General features: G+C 47.3%; 1 protein-coding gene across 4 annotated transcripts in view; it reads left to right on the top strand.

Annotated features, from left to right (window-relative positions):
• SGCD (sarcoglycan delta) overlaps positions 1-12100 on the top strand; it is a 611494-nt gene that overhangs the window by 89518 nt on the left and 509876 nt on the right. For 2 of the 4 annotated variants that reach the window (XM_073355243.1, XM_073355244.1), the window contains exon 1: positions 4770-5171. The exons of the other annotated variants lie outside the window; for them this stretch is intronic. The gene's annotated coding sequence lies outside the window, so the exon portion shown is untranslated. Of the gene's footprint in view, positions 1-4769; positions 5172-12100 lie in introns of those variants that run through there. 4 annotated transcript variants of the gene reach the window in all.

Below are 12100 nucleotides of genomic sequence, written 5' to 3'. Positions count from 1 at the left end.
TTTAGGTCAGGACCCCTACCCTGGAGTCTAACAGCTGTTTCCTCGTGTCTTCTCAGGTGCAGAGAATGAGGTGGACAGAGGGATGAGGAGCCTTACATTGTTTGTCCCTCCTTTTTATAGTTTCAGTTCCCTGTCTTGAAAAACATTTCCAGCTGAAACCCAGGAGACAAAGGGTCTATGTGAAGGATGTTCCCGGCTGTTTTCTTCCAGCTGTTTGAACTTCCTTTGTTTTCTCTCCCTGCTTGATGACTCTTTTTACTGCTTAAATGCAACTTAAGGCAAGCGCACATTCCTTCCTTTGCCTAGGACAGATCTGACTTCTGCCTGGGCAGGGCGGTAGAACATATATTAATAATATCATACAAGGAAATCTGTACATACAATGTTGCCACACATATTTTATTAGGACAATGATGACCAGCAAATTATGGGTTTTCAAGGAATACCTTGTTGAAAGATTATTTCAGGGTGTGTAGGGTGTAAATACAGGGGAGTATTCTGTTACACAAGCGCGGTGAAAATTGAAATCTATATGCTGTCCTCTACATCTGATCTTAAACACTGCATTAGTAGGTATGAAAAAGAAAGGGAATTGAAGGGGTGACTGTATCCTTAGAAGTCCAAAAGAGCATAACAAGGTTAGCTCTGCCTTGTTAGGTGCCAGGGGTTGATGTAAAACAAAGGGAAATCTGAGCAGGCGATGCAGAGCTTCTGCTATGGTTGTCATAAATGGTTGTCTAAATTTTCTGTGTAATAGTTGCTTTCTTCCCCAATAAACCACATTGCTTAATTCAAATGGCTACAGTAGATGTTCATGTATCTTTCTCTGCTGAGCAAGCTGGAAGTGACAGAAGACAATTTAATTTGTTTTTTTTTTTTTCCTCTTTGTGGAAGCAAATTGCTACATACACACTCAGATATGCACCCTTGCAGCTTTGTGGCTAGATCCCAAAATCTAATTCAAAGCATTTCCATGAGGCCTGACCTGTTCCTGTTTAGCACAGATTTAATCTTGCTATTTCTGACTACAAGCTGTTGACAAAAGAGCATTCCAGTATGTGGAAGCAAGGCTTAGGCAATGAGAGGATATTTTAATGGTGGCATGCTGAATAATCAATTCCACTTGAGTGCATAGATCAATACTATTTCTGAGATGCCTGAATAACCATTTAAAGCAAGCAATATAGGTCCAAGATGGCATGAAAAAAGATGGGGAGAATGATGTTCTTGACCATAGTGTGCGGGGTTTAGTGGCCTGGAAGTGGAAGCGGAAGTTGTTTGGAATGGGGACAAATTTTCTGACTTGTTTTGCTGATCATGAGTTGGCAGGAAGGACTCCCCACATGTGCTTCTTTAAGTAGTGTACCTTTATGGGGTACAGTAATTTACTGGGTTATTTTTATTTAAGCTGGACATCTGTTTCACAGTGCTGGTCTACACTACTGCTTAAGTCAATGTAACTTACGTCGCTTAGGGGTGTGAAAAAGACACCCCCCCCCCGAGCGACATAAATTACATTAACCAAAACACTGTCCACACCGGTGCCATGTCAATGGGAGAAGCTCTCTCATCAACACAGCTTCCGCCTCTCATGGAGGTAAAGTAATTATGTCAATGGGAGAGCACTCTCCTGTCACACTCTTTATGTGGTCCGAAGTCATGATTTCTGAGTGTTTGGGTTTAGCAATACTGAAATAGAAATAGGGGAAGTTTTCCTCAAATGTCCACTTCCAAAGGCAGGGGAAAGAGGGAGGTGATCTCTTAACAGCAAAGTTAGCATCTCTTTGTTAGTTTGGAAAGCCTGCCCCAATGTTTCTTCTGCTTCTGCACCAAAGCTGGTCTGTGGTTAGCTGGTAGCTTTAGCAGCAGCAAAATACAGGACAATTTAACATCCTAATACATCTTACTAAGTAAACACAGCACAACAGTTTGTGTTAACCAGGACATTGACTCACCTGGGGTTGGTAGCGCCAGCTGCTGTCACTGATCCAGAACATTAAACAATGTTTATTATGGCTGCATGGCATTTGTGCAGTTATATGGCACAGTTAAAATGTAACTGGAGCTCACACAACTTTTGGGATGGAGGTTAAGTCCCACAGCTCATCTGGATTAATATTACATTTGGGGGACGTGATTGCTGGATTTGGGAAATGCGTGTCATTTTCATTTTAGCTTACCTGTTGTATTCGTTCATTTTCCCCTTTATTTCTCATTGGAAAGATTGGTGACATTTAAGACCAGTTTTTAACTAAACATGTACAGAGGGTCAGGATTTTTCATCACTCAGGATTGACATTTATTTGCTCTCATTCCATGCAGCAATTGCATTTCTGAATAACTAATCTGAATAAAAAAAACAAACAAACAACCCAAGCAAGCCAACCTCCTAAATCCAGAGTTTAGTGGCATGATCAGCAGGAGACAGGGACAAGTTATGGAGAGCTAAGAGAACTCACAAGCAACTAAGAGGGAAATCCAAAAACTCCAGGATTACATTCTTTGCTGGCATAACTTCATGGAGGTTAGTGAAAGTATGCCAGCAGAAATATTGGTCCTCTAGTGTTGTGCAGAAATGCTTTTTTTTGTTGTTGCCCTCAGAGGGGAGGGAGGAACTAGCAAATATTTATGAAAATGTCAAAATTCTCCAGATTTGCCATGCAGAAATTTCTGTATGTGACACTACCATGAAGCTGAACAAACTTCTGGTTAACACAGAACTAGGAGTAGGACAGGGGATTCATGCCTGAATTAACGGTAAAGGACCATTCCTACATTTCTTGCAAAGCCAGAGCATTCATTGATGCCAACAGGAATGTTGGGTGTGCAAGGAATGAAGGATTTGGGCTCACTATGTAGTGGCTTAGAGGCATTACTCAACTAGGGCGAGGGGCAATAAGGCCCGTGACAAAAAGTTACAGGGCAGGTGCCGACAGGACCTGATCAGAGTGGTCCCCAAAATGTCACAAGGCTCCTAAACAATTCCCACAGAAATCAAAGGAAAGACTCCTATTGATTCTAATGGGAGTTGGATCAGATCCTAACAGCTGTAATATTTGCATCCAGGGATACCACTAGGCTTCACAGTGTGTGCGTGTATTGGGAAAGGAAAAGAGCAGGATTTAGTTAATCGGGTAGATTTCCCCCCTTTAATTTCCCCTCATCCTTTGGTCTCCATTTTGTGACTGTGAGGTCTACTGACCATAAGGGCAGCATTTAAATCAAAATCGAAAACAAAGCTTCCCTAAGAATTCCTGATCAACATTTGTAAGGTGCAATTTCTATGCCCCAAATGGATGTCTCTGTCTCCCAGTTACAGTGGCAGCTGTGGATTAAATGGAGAGGTGAAACAATCCCTTTTATTTGTATATCCTTTTTTTGTTGCAAGCTCCCACTCCTCAAAACAAACAAACCTTCCTATCTTGGGGGGAGGGGAAGCACAAAGATGATCTAACAAGTATCATGTCTTCAGCGGAGCATTTTGTTTCTTACATTTTCCCAGTGTAATATTTAAATGGCTTCAGCTGGGGGTACTTATCCCCCAGTTGTGGGTAAGCCAAACCTTTCATTGACTTGCACTGGAATGAGGACTCCTGGGTTGTACTGGGGCCTAGGCTTTAGAGTTAATATTTCTCTGAGGAGAAAATGAGAGGAGAGTTTACACTTTGACTGTGGATATAAGATTAAAATCTCTTGGCAAATAAAATAATTCTTTAGTGTGTTTTGCATGGTATTTAAATGTTTGGAGCTAAAGATCAGAGGTAAAGTAATACACATTTTCTATTGTCTTAGAAAATGCACCAGCTTTTAGCTAGTAGAAAACAAGATTTTTGCATCTAATGGAAAATTGCTGACTTTTCTTTAGGTGGAAATCAATGTTTCCACCTGCCCCCCCCCCCCATATTAAAATTGAAAGGCCCATGTTGTCAGCTTTGCTATTTATCCTGGTACTTACATGGCTAGCACTGTAGTAGCTGAGACTGAGTGCCTCTTAAAAACCATTAGCAATTTGTCTTCCCAACCCTTCAGGCACCTATCCCCCCCCCTCCCCCGTTTTGCAGGAAGGGGGCAGAGGAACAGGATTTTCCCAACATCACACAGAAAGTCTCTGGCTGAGCTGAGAACAAGTCTCCTGAACCTCAGTCCCGGGCCCCAGCCTCTCCAGCCTCCTTCTTCTTGGGACCTCCCTCTTGAGCGCCTCTGACTAGGAGGGACATTTGAGGCTAGATCCCCTAGGGGGTTCGTAGCGGGGGTCTTCACACCCGAACGTTATCTATTTGCAAGGGAGAAGCAGCGCCTCCCATCACCTTCTGCAGTCCCCTGCCTGAAGCTGGCAGCCTGATTCCCAGCCAAGGCCTCTTTGAGTTAAACGCACCTCCCAGGGCCAGATTTGAAAAGAGACCAAGCAACTGAGTCAGGGAGCCCCGCTTTCCCCCCTCCGCCTCCCAGGAAGGCTGGTCCCTTCCGCCACCCTTTGGTGCGGGTGGGAGGGGAAATGCCCCGAGCCCCTTTTTTGCAAGAGCCAGGCAGCGGCAGCAGCTACTCGCTCCTTGCGGGGTGCAGCGGGGCCAAGCGCCAGCGGCTCCACCCTCTGCTCTGCAAAGAGCTTTGCAACCCGGGCTTCGTGGAGCTGCAGCGGGGGGCATCCTGGCGCCCCCCCCCCAGTCCAGCTGGCTCACGCGGGCGGGTGTACACACACACACACACACACACACAGAGGCGCGCAGCACGTGGGCGCTGCTGCTGCTTGCAGCCAGCCCAGCGCCTTCCCTCCCAGTGTTAGCCAGGAGCCCGGCAAGCCAGCGCCCCAGGCGGGCAGAGAGCAGCAGCAGGAGGAGCAGGAGGAGGAGGAGGAAGGGGGGGGGGCTCAGTGGCCAGGAGAGAGCGGGAACCCCGGCCCCACCCCATGCGTGCACCCCAGAGCGACCGGCTCGGGCTGAGCCCCGCGCCCCGCCGGCCGCAACGCGAGTAGGAGCCGGCCGCCTGGGCGCCCCGGGAAGGATGCTCGGGCTCTAGGCGCCTGCCCCGGCTCGCGGCGCGGGAGCAGCCCCGGCATGCTCTCCTACCGGCGCTGGCTGCGTCTCTCCCGCTCCGTCCCCATGGACTTAGCTGCGGTCGCCGGCCCGAGCGCGTGAGCCTGGGCGTCCCGCCGAGCGGGGCCGGTCCCCGGGGTGAGTACCGCGCGGGGCCCGCGGGTGGCGGGGCGGGCGGCTCCCCGGGCCGGCCGGCCGGCCGCCTGGCTTGGGCGCTCCGGGAAGTTTGTGCCCGCCCGGCGTTGGCTTTGCCGCCGCCCCACGGGCGCCCCCCCCCCCGGCGAGCTGCTGCAGCTCCCCCGGGAGAAGGAGGCTCCGCGCCCGAGGGTGCTGCCTGGAGGGAGGCTCGTGGGCAGAGTCGCTCCCGGCGGGTGGGCTCGGCAGCGGAGCCGCTTCCCCGGGCGCGCCCGCGGAGCAGAGCGGGGTTCCTCCCCGCAGCGCTTCCCCGGGCGGCGCGGCCAGGCGCCCTGCCTCGCAGGCTTCCCCTGGGCGCCCCTCAGGCGTGGCCCCGGTGCGGGGGGCTCGGCCAGTACCGGTCTGGGGCAGGGGCTCTGCCCCGGGGACCTTCCAGCGGGGACACCCGCTCCTCTGGGTGTCTGCCTGGCTTTACAGCAGGCGACCTACAGATTCCCTCCAGGCAGTGACTTCTTTCTAGCGCTCTCTCTGGTCCAGACTGAAGTGCAAACACAGCCATGCATTTCGCAATTCCGAGGTGAAGATGAGAAAGTCCACAATGGTCCAGTCCTAGTGTGGGGGTGGCACTTTGGTCCTTTTATGTCGGATTTTGTAAGCAAGTCGTCTTTTAAAGGAGGTGAAACTTGGGGGCGCGCAGGACAAATCAGACGCCTGAAAGGGGGACGGTCGCCTGGAGAGGCTGAGAGCCCCTGGTGCAGAGCACAGGGCGTACTCTGCTAGCGATCAGTGGAAACCGTGCAGGAGAGAAGTAGGCTGCAGAGTGGAACCCATTAAAGGCAGGTCATGCCGGCTGACGATTAAAAGGGTGTGTGTGAGTGTCGGAGAGAGACAGAGAGTTGGCAGCAGGTGATATGAGTCGGGGTGGGGCTGAGGTCGCTGCCATTGGGAAGACTCTTGTACCTTGACACACAGCAAGGGACGCAGGGCTCTGGTTATTCCAGCCCCGCACAGCTCTTGGAAGGATGAAGTAATGGTTCTGGGTGGCTTGGCTGTGACCAACAGGTGGTGTTTTGGCAACTGATCATTCTGCCTTCCTCCGCGGGGGGGAAGGGTTCCTGATTGACGCCTGCCACTGCTTTTATGCAGTCTCTTGAATGGACAAGGAGATGTAGGCTTTCCCTTCCGATTGACTTGTGCTGTACTGTGTGCTGTCCAGATGTCATTGTCCTGAAGCTCTGCTGCGAAACAGCAAACTCCCTGTTGAATCACTTTAATTGTTTTTGCAAGGATGATATGAAGTTCAGGGCTGCTGAGACACCATTTAGATGGAACAATAGAAGATTGCAGATTGGTGTCTTATAAATGTAATGTGTGTTCCCCCCTCCCCCCCCCACCTATCCCAAAAATGTATCCAGTAGGTCTAGGGAGAATAATGGACTTTGAATCATGAACCACAGAACTTCAGGAGCTTGTTGGTTGCATTGATATGACACTTAATAATTTTTTGGTGACTTTTCTGAAAGTGCAACTGCTATTCTAGCAGATACTCCTGAATCTGTAGCAGTAAGAATGACCCCTGAAGTGCCTTTATTTTGAATTTACAAATGAAATTAAGATCTAAAAGGTAAAAAAAAAGCTCAAATACTATAATCATATGGCTATGAAGCACCTCACACCCTTCAGTCAGGTGTCTTCTGTTAAGTCAGCTGTTGAAAACACACCCATTCACATGGGATGGCATCTCAGATTTTTTTCATAGGCTGGGGGGAAGGGTTCAAATTGAATTGTCCAGATTAAATCAAATGAATTGCTTAGTATTGGGCAAGGTTTGATAAATGAACCACTAAATCAGCACCTACGTGGTGTCTCATTGAAAGGAAAAATGAGCAGTTCTGAGCCGTATTTGGGCAGTGTAGGTCAGCCACGAATAGCTTACTGAACTAGATAAGCATGCTAGCAGGCATGCTTCTTCTGTGATGTGATATACAGGTAAGCATAGAAATGTGCTCACATGTCCTGCACTAGAGGAGCATGTTCTGTAAAGGACCCTATATATTCAGTTGGTGTAAACTGGTATAGTTCCATTAACTTCAATGGAGCTACCCTGCTTTACACCAAATGAATATCTGGTCCCATATTTCTAGCCGCCTTGCTTAGAAAGAGCTTTATTTTGAGTGCTAGTAGAGGCAAAATTATACTGACTTCAGAGAGATAAGAGGTGTCATTTTGGCTCAGTAGAATCAAGATTGGGGTAGTAAAGGAGAATCATCTGTCAGAAATACATTATAAAAACAGCTTCATTTCTAAACTCTTTGATTAGAGCAGATCTGTTTGCCATTGGAAAATGGGTTTTGTCTTAAGTTCTTAAAAATGCTCACCGTGGAATATAAAAAGAGTTTGACTTTATTCACACTTGCTATTTGTAGCTTCCAGCAATTTTTACTGTTCAGTCTTAAGAATCATGGATTTGTTAGTATTAATGTATTCCATTCGCAACTGCTATTAATTTCTATGTTGTTTGCAAACACTTCCTTTGTTAAAAAAAATTGTTTTGGGAGAAAATGTTACCATGACAATTTTCTTGTTTTGCCAACAAAAACTCAGTGTTACAATGTGTAGGGCTGATAAAATGGGGAGAGATTTGTCAAAGGCCCAAAGAGCAGTTAGGTTCTCTGACTTTCAAGGGGAGCGGGACAGCTGATAGATTGGGATGGGCTGGAGAGAGTTAAAAGGCTAACTAACTCAGGAGCTAACTAACTCAGTGCAAAGGACTCAGGAAGGCAGTGCAAAGGAGTGAGGGGAGGTTGGGTTTTAGAGCCAGAGCCATGAGGGAGCGCTCCCTTCCTTGCCTTAGGAGCTGATGGCTCTGTGTTACTGGTGAGATGAGGCTACATAGTGTATAAAGGCAGTGGAAAAGAACACTGTAAACAAATTGCATGAGGTGTTGTACTAGAAGATGGTCTCCCAGCATTTTGTGGGCTACAGGGGAGGTAGGAGTGAGTCTGCTCTGGTACAGGAATGCAGGCGTGTAACTTCCTTGGTGATTTAGAAAATCTCAGTACATCAGAATAGAGCAAGAGATAAATCCTACAAGCTTTCAGGCAATCGGTGTTTCTTTTTGGTTCAGGTGTTTACGGTTAGACAATGTTTGCTTTCCTTATACCTATAGTGCATTAGTGAACCATGGTGTATGTTGATACAATGCACATGCACAGATCCTTTATAAGACAAGTTATAAAGGGGGTGCATTGAAAGTTGCTTGATGGAGAGAAGAGAGCGTATTGTACGCAGTGGCGCAGATGGTTGTGCCTGACCCTCAGAAAGAGGAAGGTTCTGTATATGGAGATGCCTTTATATATCTATAACATGTGATGGGACCTTGTCCTCTCTTTCTCGTGAGCTGATACATCTCCAAATGTTCTCTGTGCATCAACAAAACCCAATTATAACTAAATAAAAACTTGCCTAATTGCCCTTAAAAATCAGTATAGCACATACTTAACTGAAAGCTTGTTTTATATGCTGCATAAGGTTATTTTGTTGTTGTCTGTCTTGTCATTCTTCTTTGAAATCGTAATGCATTCTTTTGTTACTTTGAAGTGACTTTAATCCTGATTTATCGGTAAATGGTAACTCTATGCTGAGCTAATCTGAGAAGATACTGATATTTAATTGAACTGTTTTGATGACTATGGAAGAAATATATTGGGGACTAATGTGCATTGATAAAACCTCTGGGACACACATCTGGCATTGAAGTTTTTTAGGGGAAGATTACTTTCCAAGCCATCTACTTCTGCCTTTATTACTCCTGAGGGAATTCTGCGCCAAAGAAATTAAAATTCTGTGCACAATATTTTAAAATTCTGCAAATTTTATTTGTCAATAAATACATGTGGACACTCCAGCATGGCAGTGGGGAGCACAGGCCACTGGCTGCATGGAGGTGGGAGATCACCCTGTAGTCCCCCCGTCCCGGGACAGGGACTCTGCAGTGAGGTTGCAACTGACCCTGACACAGCACAAGTGCTGGGCCTGCCCCAGAAACACCCCAGGGCCCCACCCATGCACGCCAGGTGCACCAGATATGGGCAGGGAGGCTCAGCTCTGCAGGATACAAGTGTGGAGGGGCTCAGTGTGGGGGGATCCAGGGGTGGGGTGAAGGGGTTCTCTGTGGGGCAGTCTGGGTGTGGGCGGCTCAGTGCGGGATCTGGATGCACAGGGGCTTGTTGGGGAGTTCTGGGTGCAGGGGCAATTGAACTCTGGGGGGGGGTCCAGATGAAGGTGGTTGGGGCTCAGCAGGGGGTCTAGGTGTAGGGAGCTTGGCATGAGGGTTTAGGTGTAGCTGGCTGGGGCTCGTTGGGGCGGGGCTTGTCATGGTGGGGGTTCAGTGGGCCTGCTTAATGGGGGAGCCCCAGCTGCTGCTAACTTGTGGGTGCCGCATGCCGGGCTCCCGATTCCCCTATCCCCTTCTCTTCCTCTCCCCCACTGCTCCATCCTCTCCCCACCGTCCGCTGCCCCTATTCCTCTCCCCTCACTCCTGTATCCCCCTCCCACTGCATCTTACCACCACCCCACCCACTTTTCCTTTGCCCCCTCTTGCCCTTCCCCACCACGGGCACTCATTGTTATGCAGAAAACAGGATGACTCTCGGCACACAGGATGGTAGCACGACTGGCACTAGGACCCAGGAGGCAGTGTCCAGATGCAGACTCAGCGAGTTGAGCATCATCCTCCTTCAGCTGGGCAGCTCTGCGCTCACAGAAATGCAGGGTGGGGGAGAGCAGTGGTATGTGATCCTGTGTGCTCCACATGCCTTGCCTCTGTTTTGGGGGTAGTGCTCCCTGCAAACAACGCCCCTGGGCGTCCCCAGGCCCCACCCCCCAGTGGCCTCCCTTTGCTTCCTTGTCATTTTCTGCAGGGAAGCAAAGAAGTATGCGTGGGGACATGAATTCTACGGATGCACGGGGGTGCAAAATTTCCCCAGGAGTACTTTATTTCATGTGTGGGAAGTTCAGGCCCCTTCATCTGATTTCTTTAAATCCAGTAGATACACTTGAAATGGGAATTATCTTTGCCTAAAAGCTTGTGTGTTACCATCACCATCTGAATTAATTTTTCTTTGACTGCCGGAGGAAGTGCATTTCTGTTTGAGTCCTCTTACATTGTGGACCATCAGCAACTAGAACCTGAAAGAGCAAGAAGTCCAAGTAGGCCTGAGTTAAGCATTAAGAAATGCTTAATGTGTGATTGTCAAAACAGTCATTGACAGGCTATACTGATGCTTCACTAGAAGGTTCTGACACCATATTACTTTAGGCATTAGGCATTTAGGCATTGTTTGACAAACTTTGATTTACAATATAATTGAAAGTGGTTGAATTTTTGTATTCAGAATGAATACGCAGCAACTTTTGGCATTTAACCCCATAACTTTGCAAAACTATATGCAGCTAATAACCTATCTCCCTGTCACTGATTCTGATGGGACAGAAAGAAAAGGAGGACTTGTGGCACCTTAGAGACTAACCAATTTATTAGAGCATGAGCTTTCGTGAGCTACAGCTCACTTCATCAGATGCATATCGTGGAAACTGCAGCAGACTTTATATATACACAGAGAATATGAACCAATACCTCCTCCCACCCCACTGTCCTGCTGATAATAGCTTATCTAAAGTGATCATCAGGTGGGCCATTTCCAGCACAAATCCAGGTTTTCTCACCCTCCACCCCCCCACACAAATTCACTCTCCTGCTGGTGATAGCCCATCCAAAGTGACAACTCTTTACACAATGTGCATGACAATCAAGTTGGGCTATTTCCTGCACAAATCCAGGTTTTCTCACATCCCCCCCACCCCCATACACACACAAACTCACTCTCCTGCTGGTAATAGCTCATCCAAACTGACCACTCTTCAAGTTTAAATCCAAGTTAAACCAGAACATCTGGGGGGGGGGGGTAGGAAAAAACAAGAGGAAACAGGCTACCTTGCATAATGATGGGACAGGTGGTTCTGAAAATGTCTGCTCTTGTTCGAAAATTTAATGGTAGATGCTTATGCAGTAAAGGCTGTTTTAAGTTTGATATTTTTCATTGTTTTTTAGAGAGGACTATACATTTTAACTATATGACACTTTATCAGGGATTTAAAATTAATCTGATCTAAAGTTTGCGATTTGCTCAATTTGGGACTAATGCAAAAAATCATGATAATAAATCCCAGGCACTAATAATGGTTGGATGTTTTAGGAACCAGTGGGAATCTCAGCTTCCAAATAGGACGAAGTATTTGGGCAAAAGTTTCTGCCTAGTATAAACTGGTGCAACTCTATGCAATGAGGCTGCACCAATTTACACCAGCAAATAATTTGGCCCTTTGTTTTTAGCTCTGGCAGATCTTAAGGTATGAAACCTTGGTGGGCCTGGGCCAGCCCCTATTAGTAATCAGCTGAAAGAATTCAATTGACTACCCAGGATCAGGCTCAAAATCACTGTTCTGATGTCAGTCTTGACTTTTTCTCTCTTGGTTTCTGATATAATTTCATTGAGTTTTGGGAGAGCTAGCTGGAATCCAATGATTTATATCCTTTGAAAGGTGAGGCTCCTGCTTTTCAGTGAATTTAAAGCATTGAGGGTCATTACCTTTTCCCAAGCACTGATACTAGACCAGAGAGCAGAATAGCTGATCCCTGAATAATAAGAAAACCTTTGAAAATCTCAGTGACACATCCCATCTAATCAGCAAATCCTGCGTGACCATTACAAGTTTCCTGTACGTATGTGTATGTTTGTGAATCTCATATTGCAAGTATCACAGCTGAAGTTACTGCACCTGTATCCTCGCTTCTGTGATCCACTAAAGAAGTTTCCAGTCAGGTCTCAGGTCCTTGCTGTCACCTGTTTCTGGGTAGGGACCCTTGTCCC

The sequence above is a fragment of the Lepidochelys kempii genome, chromosome 8 (assembly GCF_965140265.1).
Source record: "Lepidochelys kempii isolate rLepKem1 chromosome 8, rLepKem1.hap2, whole genome shotgun sequence".
Lineage (NCBI taxonomy): Eukaryota > Metazoa > Chordata > Testudines > Cheloniidae > Lepidochelys > Lepidochelys kempii.
This window is presented reverse-complemented; position numbering and strand designations above follow the sequence as displayed.